The following is a 13,069-nucleotide window of genomic DNA, read 5'->3' on the forward strand; positions in this document are numbered from 1 at the left end:
GTTTAGTTGTGCGTAGGGACCAACTCCAGAATGAGCGCTATCACATGCCCATTTTGCGTAGCTGTCCAAGCAACGTTGATTAAGTCAAAATTTGTCATTAGTTGGATTCGGTATTTGTATTAGTTTTATAATTTATTAGATTTGGGCACATTCATGGTGGGGACACTTAGTGTCCACTAGTGATTACTTGTTGGATGCACTTGGTTTATGGATATTTGAATTATGTTTGCTATCAGAATTAGATCGATTCCAATTGTGATTATCTTGTTGGATTTTTTTTGGAAGGTCGACCTCTTAAAATATCTTAGTAAGTGTGCTAAGTTAAATTGTTTGCGAGTTTTTATATTTGGAACCCTAGCTACTTCGGAGAAATTCTAGCACAAAAAAATAATGAAAAAATTATGTTAGCTCACTACAATGACATCAGAGCACATGAGTGGTGGTATCATGGTCTAGTAACTTTGGGACATGCTAACATCACTTCTTATGAAGATTTTACACAAAGGCTGATAGAAAGATTTGACCGAAAGAACCCAGAAATCCACTTCAGAGAACTGACACTACTTAAGCAAACATGATCACATGAAGAGTTTATTGCAGAATTTGAATACATCGCAGTTATGGTGACAAATATATCTGAAGAGCGATTAGTTATGCTTTTCACTGAAGCATTAGCTGAGCCCCTACAAGGATGGGTCAAAGCATTCAATCCCACCACTCTTCAAGAAGCCATCAAGAAGACTCGAGACTTGGGTAATGCAACCGTTAAAGCTAAGGCTTTGTCCAAGCCTTTCATCCCTCCAAAAGATAAGGAGAAGAAGCCCTTCCAACGTGATGGGCCCAAAAGAGACAGACTAGATGAGGAAACTTGAAGTGAACTGACAAGGAAAAAACTATATTTTACTTGCAGGGAACCATGGGAACTTGGTCATCGTTGTTTAGGAAAGGGGAAGATTCACTACATCAAAGTACTCTCTGACGACGAAGAAGAAGAAGAGGCCACTCCAAGTACTGATGAAGAGCCACTGCAGAAGGAAGTAAAGGATGAAGAAAAAACTTGACAACTCCAAGGAAGGATCGCCACAAGAGGAAAGCCTCAGCGGAGAAAAGAAGACACGACCACAGGTCAAGATTGCAACTCTTTTAGGCATGCCCAAGTATTACACCTTTAGGGTTAGGGGAGTTGTCAAGGGACAACACATCACAACACTAATTGATGGAGGAGCCACACACAACTTCATTGATGCAGTACTAGTAGCAAAAAGGGGACTTCCCACCGAAGAGTTCGAGGGCTTGGATGTGATAGTTACAGACAGGTACAACTTGGATTGCACACGAATGATCCCAGGTTTGAGTGTAACTCTTGGTAACTATAATTTTACTAGTGATTTCTATGTAATAGATCTTGTAGACCTCAACATGGTATTGGGAGTTCAATGGTTATATTCATTGGGCAAACACACAATGGATTACCAAGCGTTGGAAATGGAATTTAGAGCACCAAATGGCAGTAAGGTCGTATTAAGAGGCATGTCAAATGGTGGGTCGCAGGCAATGTTTTAAAACTCCGACTCCGACTCCGACTCGGTATCGACTCGACCAATTTGATTTCAATGACTCGGTCTGTTAGAATATTCCGACACAGGAAATAATTAAGTACAACTTGGTCTAGTGTATAGTTAGGTAAAGTGTGTTTCTTTAGTATGTGCTTTTTGTAACTTACAATCCGACGGTCACGATATGTTCTAGACATGAAGTGATCCAACGGTTCATTCTCTCCTCGGTATTACGATACTTGATCCGTGGCTTAACACTTGATTGGTCCATGATCTCTATCTAAAGAGCATGGAGGGTCATTTGTTAGGTGACTGTTCATGAGAGAAGCTTATGTAAATTTTATTTCTTTTACATTAATAAATTGCCTGAAGTGGCCCGTTGGCTTAGGCCATGGACTGTTTCCCTCTTTGAGAGTTTTAACCACGTTAAGAACACTGGTGTATTGATCTGTGATCTGTTTGTAAGCGGTGTCCTTTGGTGTTTTATTTGAGGAACTTACCATGTAAATTCGTACATGGTATCAGAGCTATTCGAGCGCTGCATTTGTTGGTGATCCAAATCCGAAGCCGGTACAACTGCATTCGACTGTTGTTTTCTAGATCTACTGTTTCTGACCGCTTTAGGGCCGAGAGGACTGCTCTATTGTGTTAGGAGCATCTGTTCTAGTGAGGAACCCCATTCGTTTCACGCGAAAAGGTTTCCGGTAGCCCTAGCTAAGTCATTTTTAAGATCTGGAGGTATACAGCCTTTATTTGCAGTTATAGTTATTTATCTCTTTGTTTATTTCGGTTTATAGTCTTCTATAAATTTTTTTATTACCAGATCCATACCTTTCATTTCTGTGTATGCTTTTTGCCCCGCGACTCTGTGCGATCTGGGCAAACCAGAAACATAAAAGAAAGATTTTTCTCATGCATATGCTCTTTTCCGCTGTGCCTTAGTGTGATCTCAGAAAACCAGAAACATTAAAGAAAATATATAGTTTACAGCCAAATCTAACTTTAAGCTGTAAGGCTTGGATTACTTTTGTGTGTTCCTTTTGGGTTGTGTGGTTTTTTTGTTTTGTTTTGTAGGCAAAAAGAGATTTTTCAAGTAAGCACGCACTCCAAAGCTTCAGTGAGCAAAAAAAAACCCTTCCTCTTGTCCAAAAATTACTAACCTTTTAAACTAGCTCACATGGTCCAAAGTTACTTTATGAGAATAAAAGTTTTGGGTTCAAGTCTTTTTTTTTTGTTAAGTTACTTTTTCAAAAAACACATGTAACTTATGTTTTAAAGTTACTTTATGTAAAAATGTTCTCACTCATTATAAAAAGTGAGTCACTTATAATTCTAAAGTCACTTTATCTTTTATTTAAGTTACAATTTAGTGGATAGTTCATAAAGTACCATTTTAAAAGAGACTTTCACTTATTTATAAAAGTGGGTCACATAAAGTGTTTTTTTAAAGTGAGCTAATTAGATTAAGTTGGAAAGGGGGAGATTTTTTTTTTTTAAATATAACATTATCATTCACTTCCCAACATTCACGTAGTTCGTCGGCATCTTCAACAACTTTTCTTCAAAAAGCCATAGCTTCTTCATCTGGATGCTGTTTTCAGAGACGTTTTTTTTAATTGACCTATTTTTTCGAGTTCTTTCCATTGGAACACTTAGTTTTAGCATCTAAAGCTTCAGTTTCTTTTAAAATGGAAAGTTCATGCCTAGTTATTCTTGATAGCACCAACTACTTCCAATGGCTATCCTACATTGTGGATTTACTTAGAAGTAAAGGTCTTTATAGAATAGCTTCAGGCCAAGAGTCTAAACCTAAAGATTAAGATAAACAAGCCAAATGGGAAAATAAGCAAGATCAAGCATGTGGGTTGATAGGGATGTCTATTTCCCTAGACCTTAGATTCCATATCGCAGAAATTGATAACTCCGATGAAGCAATGAAACAGTTCAATAAAGTTTTTGGAATTAAAAATAAAATTAGAGCCCATCAACTTGAAAATGAGTTGCTTACATTGGACCCCAATAATTTTTCTTCCATTGAAGATTTTTTGTCCAATTTCAAGACCCTTAGATTTCTCCTGGAAAGTGTTAAGGTTAAGAAAGAAGATGGTAGGCTTATCTACTCCATTCTTACTAAGTTGGGACCAGCCTACTCTGTGTTTGTTTCCACCTTCCATTCTACTAGAGAAGCCTTTATTTTTCAAGGACAAGACTACAAGTCCCCTATTTTTTGATGCCTTTTGTGATTCTTTAATAAGAGAACAAGAAAAACTATCTTTTGATGCCTTTTGTGATTTTTAAAAAAGAGAACAAAAAAAACTATTACATCTTGGTCTTCTTAATATTGGAAATTCTTCTAAGAAAGCCTTAGCAGCCCAACAACAACCAAATTCAAAGAATCCTAAGAAGCAACATCCTAAAAAGAATGGTCCTAAACCAAACAAGGGTCCTAAGCAATTTCAGTCTCAAAATGAAAAATCAATTCAACAAAATGATAAGGCAAATAAAAACAAAGGGAAGAAGACTGATAGACATTGCAACTTTTGTAATCGTGATGGCCACTTAGAATCCAAATGCTTTAAGAAGATGGAAGCCTTGGAAGCAACCATGAAGAAGCATAACATCCATTTGGAACACTCTTCAACTTCAACTTCATCTTCAGGAATAACACTTTTTGCATGTGGTTGTCAAGCATCTCGGTCTGGTTATGCACTAAATGTATCTTCTTCTTTTCATTCTCATGAGTGGCTCATTGATTCTGGAGCTTCTTATCACATGGCCAAAAACAAAGCCACGTTTTCTTCTTTAAATGATTGTAACACCAAAAATATTTATGTTGGTGATGATAGATCTCTTAGTGTTGTAGGGACTGGAACTATTCATCTAGACAATGATCAATTTAATGATGTATTATGTGTTCCTACCTTATCTTGCAATTTTCTATCTGTATATCAGATAACTCATTCAGGTGAAGGTAAAACCGTTGAATTTTCACCTCATGATGTTGTAATTAAGGACCTAAGAGATCCTAGACAGATTTTAGCTACTGGCATTGTTGATGATTCTACAAGGTTGTATAAGTTTAACAACTTTGGGTCATCAACTCTTCCCTCGATAGTTGTTGCTCATAATGATGAAGTGAACAAACTTTGACATGAGCGATTTGGTCACTTAAACTATCGCTCCCTTCAAAATCTCTGTAAAGAAAATATGGTGACATGTCTTCCTATGGTATCTTGTAGAGATGGTGTTTGTTTCGGATGTGTACTCGGAAAACATCATCGAGATAGTTTTGAAAAAAGTGCCTCTTGGCGTGCCTCAGCTCCTTTACAGCTTGTGCATAGTGATTTATGTGGTCCACTTCCAGTGGTTTCATTCTCTGGCTACAAATATTTGTTAACTTTCATTGATGATTTTTCTAGACACACTTGGGTATACTTCTTAAAACTCAAGAGGGAAGTCTTTAACATGTTTTTGGCCTTTAAGGCCTTTGTTGAGAAACAATCTGGACATCAAATTCTTAAGCTAAGATTTGATAATGGCGGAGAATATGTTAACAACAAATTCATCAACTTTTGCACTGAGCATGGAATTCAATTGCAATACACTGTTCCATAGACTCCACAACAAAATGGTGTAGAAAGGAAGAATCACACCATAAAGGAAATGGCTAATTATGTGCTTCAATCTAAAGGACTTAGTCTTAATTTTTGGGCAGAAGCAATTAATTGTGCAAATTACATAGTAAATCACACTCCCTACTAAGGTTTTAAAGAATATCACTCTAGAAGAAGCATGGAGCTCAATTAAACCAGATGTAAGTCACTTTCGTGTTTTTGGAAGTGAAGCATGGGCCCATATTCCAGATGAGAAACATAAAGCCTTAGAACCTAAGAGTGAAAAATATATATTTTGTTGGATATTCTGAAGATGTCAAAAGGATATAGCCTTCTTCAACCTAAATCCAAAAATGTTATCATTAGAAGAGATGTAAAGTTTGCTGAAAATATATCGGCCTGCGAGCTTAGTTCGGCGGATGTGCTACCTCTCTCTATCCCTTCTACTTCTGAAAATATTCCTTTTTCAGATGATGACAGTGAGGATGACAATTCTCCCCACTTTCTCGAGATCCTCCTTCAGCTCCTCAGCTTCCAAAATGGGTCCATGCTACTCGGGATGCAGCAGGTGCTCTTGCAAGTGATCCTACAAATCAACGTCGTACACGTTCTCAATTCGATAGACCTTCTTTTTTATTGGCTCAAGCTTCAACGAATTATGATCCTGACACCTCTGCAGAAGCTTCAGGCCATCTAAATTGGGACGCAACTATGAATGAAGAATATCTTTCATTATTGGCAAATGATACATGGGACCTTGTTCTTCTTCCAAAGAGATGAAAACTTGTTAGATGCAAATGGGTTTATAGAACCAAGTTTGGACTAGATGGAAAAGTTGATAAACATAAAGCTCGTCTTGTTGCTAAGGGTTTTTCACAAGTTGAAGGCATTGACTATATTGAAACCTTCTCCCCTGTTGCCAAAATGAACTCTATCCACCTTGTTCTTTACCTTGCTGCCTCTTTCAAATGGGAAGTCCATCAGATGGATGTTAAATCTACCTTCTTGCATGGGGACTTGCATGAAAAAATCTATATGGAACAACCTCCTAGCTTTATACAAACAGATTCCAGCCTTGTATGTCAGCTTAAGAAATCCCTTTATGGTCTCAAGCAAGCCCCTCAGGTTTGGTATGCCAAAATGGATAGCTTTCTTTTAGATACTGGCTTTTCTAGGTGTCATTCTGACAATACTGTCTACACTAAGAAAGTGGGTAAGTCTCTTATCATTCTTGTTCTTTATGTTGATGATCTTATCCTTACTAGTAGTGATCCCAACCTTATAAACCATGTGAAGTCCAGCCTTAAAAAGCAGTTTGAAATGACAGACTTAGGACACTTGCATTATTTTCTTGGTCTTCAAGTCTTGCAATCTAAAGAAGGTATTTCCCTTTCCCAGTCCAAGTATGCCTGTGATCTTCTACGCCACTTTCACATGGAAGACTGTAAGCCAACCCCTTCTCCCTTTCAGTTTGGAGCCAAACTTTCAGTGACTTGTACTTCCCCTGAAGTTGATGCTACCTTATACGTCAGCTTGTTGGAAAACTTTTGTATCTGACCCATACCCGTCCTGACCTTTCCTTTGTTGTTGGCCTTATTGCTCGGTTTATGCAAAACACACATGAAAGTCATTGGAAAGCAGCTAAAAGAATACTTCATTATGTTCGAGGTACAGTTCAGTTTGGGATTCATTACAGTGCAGAAGCATCTTCTCTATTCACTGGTTTCACTGATTCTGATTGGGCTGGTGACCCTGATGATTGGAATTCTAATGCAGGTTATGTCTTCACTCTTGGTTTTGGACCTGTTACATGGGCTTGCAAGAAACAAAGTGCCATTTCCCTTTCTTCAGCAGAAGCAGAGTATCGTGGCGTCGTTGAAGCTAGTAAGGAAGCCCTGTGGTTTCATTAGATCTTGTCAGAGTTTGGTTTTCAACAACAACATCCGACTACACTTTTTTGGTGTGATAATCAAAGTGCCATTCAACTATGCAAAGATCCAGTCCAACATTAGCGCAACAAACACAATGAACTACACATGCACTTCATCAGAAAGCTCATTCATGACCATGTTCTTGAAGTGCACTATTGTTCAACTGATGATCAAGTTGTAGACATCTTTACAAAGGCTTTCACAGAGGCAAAGTTTACTAAACTTCGATTTATGGTTGGAGTTCAGGAAGTTGTCACTAAGGGGGGATAGGCTCTAATGCTTCCTTCCTTCTTCTATTTTGTCATCTTTGTACATCCTACAATCCTATCCTAAGTTGTTCTTAAGGGGGGATGTTAGGATATTTCGACACATAGGAAATAATTAAGTACAACTTGGTCTAGTGTATAGTTAGGTAAGGTGTGTTTCTTTAGTATGTACTCTTGTAACTTACAATTCGACGGTCACGATATGTTTTAGACATGAAGTGATCCGACAGTTCATTCTCTCGGTATTACAGACACTTGATTCGTGGCTTAACACCTGATTGGTCCATGATCTCTATTTAAAGAGCATGGAGGGTCATTTGTTAGGTGACCGTTCATGAGAGAAGCTTATGTAAATTTTATTTCTTTTACATTAATAAATTGCCTAAAGTGGCCGCGTTGGCTCAGGCTGTGGACTGTTTTTCTATTTGAGGGTTTTAACCACGTCAAGAATATTGGTGTATTGATCTGTGATCTGTTTGTGAGCAGTGTCCCTTGGTGTTCTATTTGAGGAACTTACCCTGTAAATTCGTACACGATCGTTGTAAAAAATACATTAAATATTAATTTATTTTATAAAAAAAACATAATTTTAAAGATTTTAATTCATGTTTCCAAACACAAAGCTTTAGAATATAGAGAAGACAACATATGATCAAAGTAGGCTCATGAATATATCCATTATATCAAAATGGAACCCAATGCACTATCCAATACATACATGAATGATGATATAGAGATCAAAACAAAAACACATAACCAAGGAGGCTAGAAATGGCCTTTACAACAAAAGTAAACTGTGGAACATCACTAGTCACAAGTACTACTGGCTACTGCTAGAGGAGCCAACATCATCTAGCTCAGACTCTGAATCAGAGTCAGATAGGGAAACCCATGGCTCCTCCTCATCATCATCTCCCATTGCAACTGTAGAAGTGGTAGCATTCACAGGTTGTGCAGCTGCTGTACGCTGAGATAGACGAGATATGCGCTTCCGTCGTGGCTGAGTAGAGGAAGCGCTTGCAACTGGAGGACTTGGGGTTGGGCCTGAGGCTGGTACAAGTGGATTTGCATTCAACTGAACATTTTGTTCAAGTGATGCCTCCGCCTGTAAATCCAAATCAAGATCCTCATCAGAATCAAACTCTATTGGATGACTCTCCACTACCCAATCTGATGTTGGATCAATATCTTCCAACACAATGGGATCTGAATCAGGTCTTTTGTTCAACAATTGGTTGCGTCTGAGCCAGAGGTTGTATTGGACATAGACTAGATCATTTAACCGTTTTTGATCCAAACGGTTTCTCTTCTTCGTGTGAATCCTCTCAAAGACAGATCAATTGCGCTCACACCCAGTAGCACTGCAAGTTTGACTCAAAATATGAATTGCAAACTTCTGCAATTGAGGACAATGGCTACCAAAAGCCTCCCACCATTGTGCTGCAAAAAACATAGTAGTGTAATGAGTTAGCTCAACAAATTATATCCAACTTTCAAATTATAAACAATTTAACAAAATAAGTATTAAGAATTTGAAAATTGAAAATTTTCTTTACTTGGCTCATCTGCTTCCCTTGCAATCTTTGCTAGGTTCTTGCCAAAGGTACTTGTGGCTTTGCTGAAAGTTGTGACCTGTCGGTGTATCTCCAGCTGATCACACTCCAATGGGATCATGCGATCAATGCAGTCAATCAATCCATCTCTAACCTCCCCACCCAAAGCTCCTGCCTCCAGAGCTTTATAATGATATCATGGGTTCAAAAAATACCCAGCTGCATGTATAGGGCGATGGAGTTGATTGTTCCATCTTTCATCAATGATTGCCCAAATGGGCCCATAGTTAGCCACTCTATCCTTGTATGCCCTCTTTATTTGCTCCTTTGCTTGATCCATGGCCTCATAAATGAAGCCCATAGCCAATCTTTCCCCATCCACCAACCGCAACACCTTAACTAGTGGCTCAACAACCTTCACAATCTTTGCTGCCTTATTCCAAAATATTTCTTCATTAACTTTTTTTTTCAAATCTTTGCCTTCTTGTTTGATAGACCACTGGTTTTGATTCCAATCATCGCTGGAAAACTTCTTTTGCAAGTTTCTATGTTGTGAAAGCATAGATTGCAATGTCAAAAAATGAGTTGCAAATTTAGTGATGGTAGGCCTAATAATATCTTTGCCCCCTGTGTGTCTTCATCAAGCTCAAAATCCATGAATGATTGTAGATAAATTTTGTTATGCTTTTGGCATGATCTATAGTGTTCTTGATCCAATCTAATTTGCCAATATCCGCAAGCATGAGGTCTGTGCAATGTGCAACACATGGGGTCCAAAAGATGGTTTTGTGTTTTTCTTCTAACAATTTACCAACAAGATGTTGATTTGGGGTAGCATCGGATGTGCTCTAGGCATGAAAATTGGTGGAGAGGATAAAGCACATGAGATCTCCAAGACCCAGAAATGGTTTGGGCAGATTCTAACCGGTTTGGGAGATATTAAAATAATTAATATTTTTAATGGAGTTCCTAAGTCTAAACTTAGGAAAAATAAAATATTAATGGGTATTAATATAAAATTGGGTTAGAAGGGTCCAAAAGTCATGGATCAAGCCAAATCTAATCTTAGCCGTTGATTAGAGATTTAATCTCGGCCGTTGATGGACCAACGAGAAAAGTATAAGAAGAGACTTGAGGTTCAGTTGGAGGACGCACTGAGGGAGTCTAGTGAATTCGATTTCTGGAGCGGGGTTAGCTAAGAAATTTGAACTAGTGGTCTGGAGAGCAGCAGGAGGCAACAAGTATGGAACAGAGAGTTGGGAGCAGCACCAGAAGACCAGCGCAAAGGTTGGAGAGGCAAACGTAGAGGCAACAGCAAATTGCGCTGTCATTGGAGGGCCTGCGTGGGTGACGCAGAGAGGCAGGGGCTGACGCAAAGTGTCTGGGAGCTACGCAGAGGTCAACCAGGTTGACATTGAGATTGGGAGAAGTGTTGGAGAATTTTTTCTCTCTGTTGGGTAAGCTAGTTTGGCACCCTGTTGTACTGAAGAATTGCTGAATAATAAAATCCTCCCTTGCTGCATTGGTTTTCCCACATTGGGTTTTACTGGGGACTGTTGTCCAAAATATTTGTGTTGATGTGTAGATTCTTGGGCATGTGTTTCTTTCTGTATTATGGTGTGATATCTACAACGGAATTTATTTTAATGTTTGTTGAAGGAATTTCATAAATAACTTATTGGAAAATAAGTAGGTAAAGTAAATCAGTTGTTGCAGTGATAGAATTTTCACACAAGAACATAGTTAGAGGCATTATTTGTGATGACTTGAACAACATTAGCCACCCCCACCTCCTCAACAACCTCATCAAATAGCTAAAACAACAATTGTCCATCTTTCACGCTATCAAATTCATCAACTGATTTTGGAAACATGGTTCCCTGTGGGCAAAAAGATAAGAAAGTTATCATGGTACGTTTCCTTTGATCAGTCCATCCATCTGACATGATCGTACATCCTGTTTTTGTTCACTAGTTTTTGAAATCTTTCAAATACTCATTAATGGAGGAAATTTCTTTCTGCAAACGATGCCCCCTTAACACATGCATAGTAGGGCCTTTGAAGCCCTTTCCAACAACAAATATGGCATCAAACATAGGCTCATAATATGGTGAACGGGAAGCATTGAAGGGGATATCAACATCATACCACCATCTAGATATGTAATCACAAGCAGTCTTCATCAATTCTTTCTTCCAATGGTCATCTAAAGTGGGCCTCAAAGTTCTACTAGCTTGAGGACCATGTGCATCTAATGGAGAGAAGGGTGTGATAGTGAAATAACTTTTGATATTCATATCACCCTTCTTTTTCATTTTACCTTACCCTTTTTTTCTTGCATGGAATCCAAAGAGGGAGGAACACAGCAGAAGGGGTTGGATGCATCAGTACAAGGGATAGAAGAAGAGCACTCAAAATCAAAATGGGGGTTGGTAGCCATCATTTGTTGTATACTCCTCTTCCTCCCAATTTCAGCCTTTATATATTTTTTTCCTAGTTTTTTCTTCCTGAAACTTGTCAAAGCTATTTAAGAACTCCTTCCTAATATCCTCAATTTGTGGTGATTCACATGGAGTAATTTGGCCCCTAATACTTGCCAAGTGTTATTTTAGCCTGTGAATGCCCCCATGACTCTCCTTAAGTTTTCTATGGCAAAATTTGCAATGCATTTGATTATCAACCATTTTAGCATATGCCCAAGCAACATCTTTCACTCTGGGAGCCATTTTTTGACATGGAAATGAAAGGAAAAAATCTGAAAATGAAAGCAAAAGAAATAGCATTGCTTCAATGTTCATTTCATTTACAAAAACCACACTTTTCAACTTCCAAATTTGCACAAAAAAATAAATAAGCAAAAACAGATTTTAGAATTGAAAAAAAAATACCTCGAGGCACAAACCGCCTCCTCAATGTTGCTCCAACAAACCAACTCCTCATTGTTGTTCCAATGGCTGCCCAAGAAGCTCCTCATTGCTACTCCAATGCTTGCCCAAGACTCCTCATTGCTGCTCCAAAAACAAACTCCACAACTCTTCACAAACTCTTCACAAATTCTCACACAAATGCAATGAGATAGTTGTGAGGAAATGAGAGGGGTTGGGTAGCTTTTATAGGGTTTGGGAGAGGTAAATGGACCCCAAATAACCCTAAGCCAAATTAGAATTGGCTGTGGGGTTTTTTTTTGTTAAAATTGGCAACTAGGGCCAAACTCCACATGGGTCATCTTATTTATGACAACTGATATTTTTCTTGGATTCCTCTCTCCGAGAGCTGTAGGATTGATCTAAAGATCATCTGATTTTGACATGTACAAATGAAGTTATGAATAAATTTTGATTATGGTCAAATTGTCAAGGTCGGCCAACAAACTTATATAGGCCCAAAAGCCCAACAATCACGTCAATTCATCCTCAACGTTGCATATAAATAGAAGGTGACTTAGCCTCATTTGGACACACTCATCTTCACACTTCTCTTTCTCTCTCCTCATTGATTGGGTACGGATTTCTGGGTCTCTCTCTCTCCACACGTTCGAAATTTCAGGAGAGCGAAATTTCAGGAGACTGAATTTCTGGACAGTTTGACCATGCGTTGATCAGCTGTATTGAGTTGTTTGACTGCATTTTTGGGTGAGGTATTTTTGTTTGGGCAGGTTGCATTTTTGGGCATAGAAATCAAGGCTAAACGTTGATTTGACCAGCATTGGCTGTAGTTAGGGCTAACCACAGGGTTGGCTCTTTGACCAGATTTGACAAGGCTGTTTTGGGGTTGTTTTGAGGGTTGATTCATCTTGTTGTTTGGAGGCCGAAGTTGACTGAAGTTGACCAATTTGTTGACGGTCGAATCTGCCCTGTTGACCAGCGTTGGATTTTCTGGTTAGGGCTCTTTTGCTGCTGTTATAAATTATGAGATTTGTAAATTGTACTCTCTCTCTCTGCTGAACTATTGAAGACTATAAGAGGAATTGATCAAGGGTTTCCCCACATTGGGGTTTGTCCCTGGCTGGTGCCACATCTTGTGTCCTCTTGTCTTGGCTTGTCTTCTACTGTTTATGTTTATGTTCTATCTGCATTTTACTGTTATGTTGATGTGATTCCTAATCTGAATAATGATATTGGTCTAAAAAAGAAATTGAAGTAAAATTGC

The 13,069-nt window shown here is 38.5% G+C and overlaps 1 long non-coding RNA gene across 2 annotated transcripts in view; it reads left to right on the top strand.

The window, feature by feature from the left end:
* Positions 1–13,069, top strand: part of LOC149257266 (uncharacterized) — a 96,412-nt gene that overhangs the window by 6,052 nt on the left and 77,291 nt on the right. The window lies entirely within an intron of this gene.

The sequence above is a fragment of the Pinus tabuliformis genome, chromosome 6 (assembly GCF_031772625.1).
Source record: "Pinus tabuliformis cultivar Carrire ecotype Pingquan chromosome 6, CPIR1, whole genome shotgun sequence".
Lineage (NCBI taxonomy): Eukaryota > Viridiplantae > Streptophyta > Pinopsida > Pinales > Pinaceae > Pinus > Pinus tabuliformis.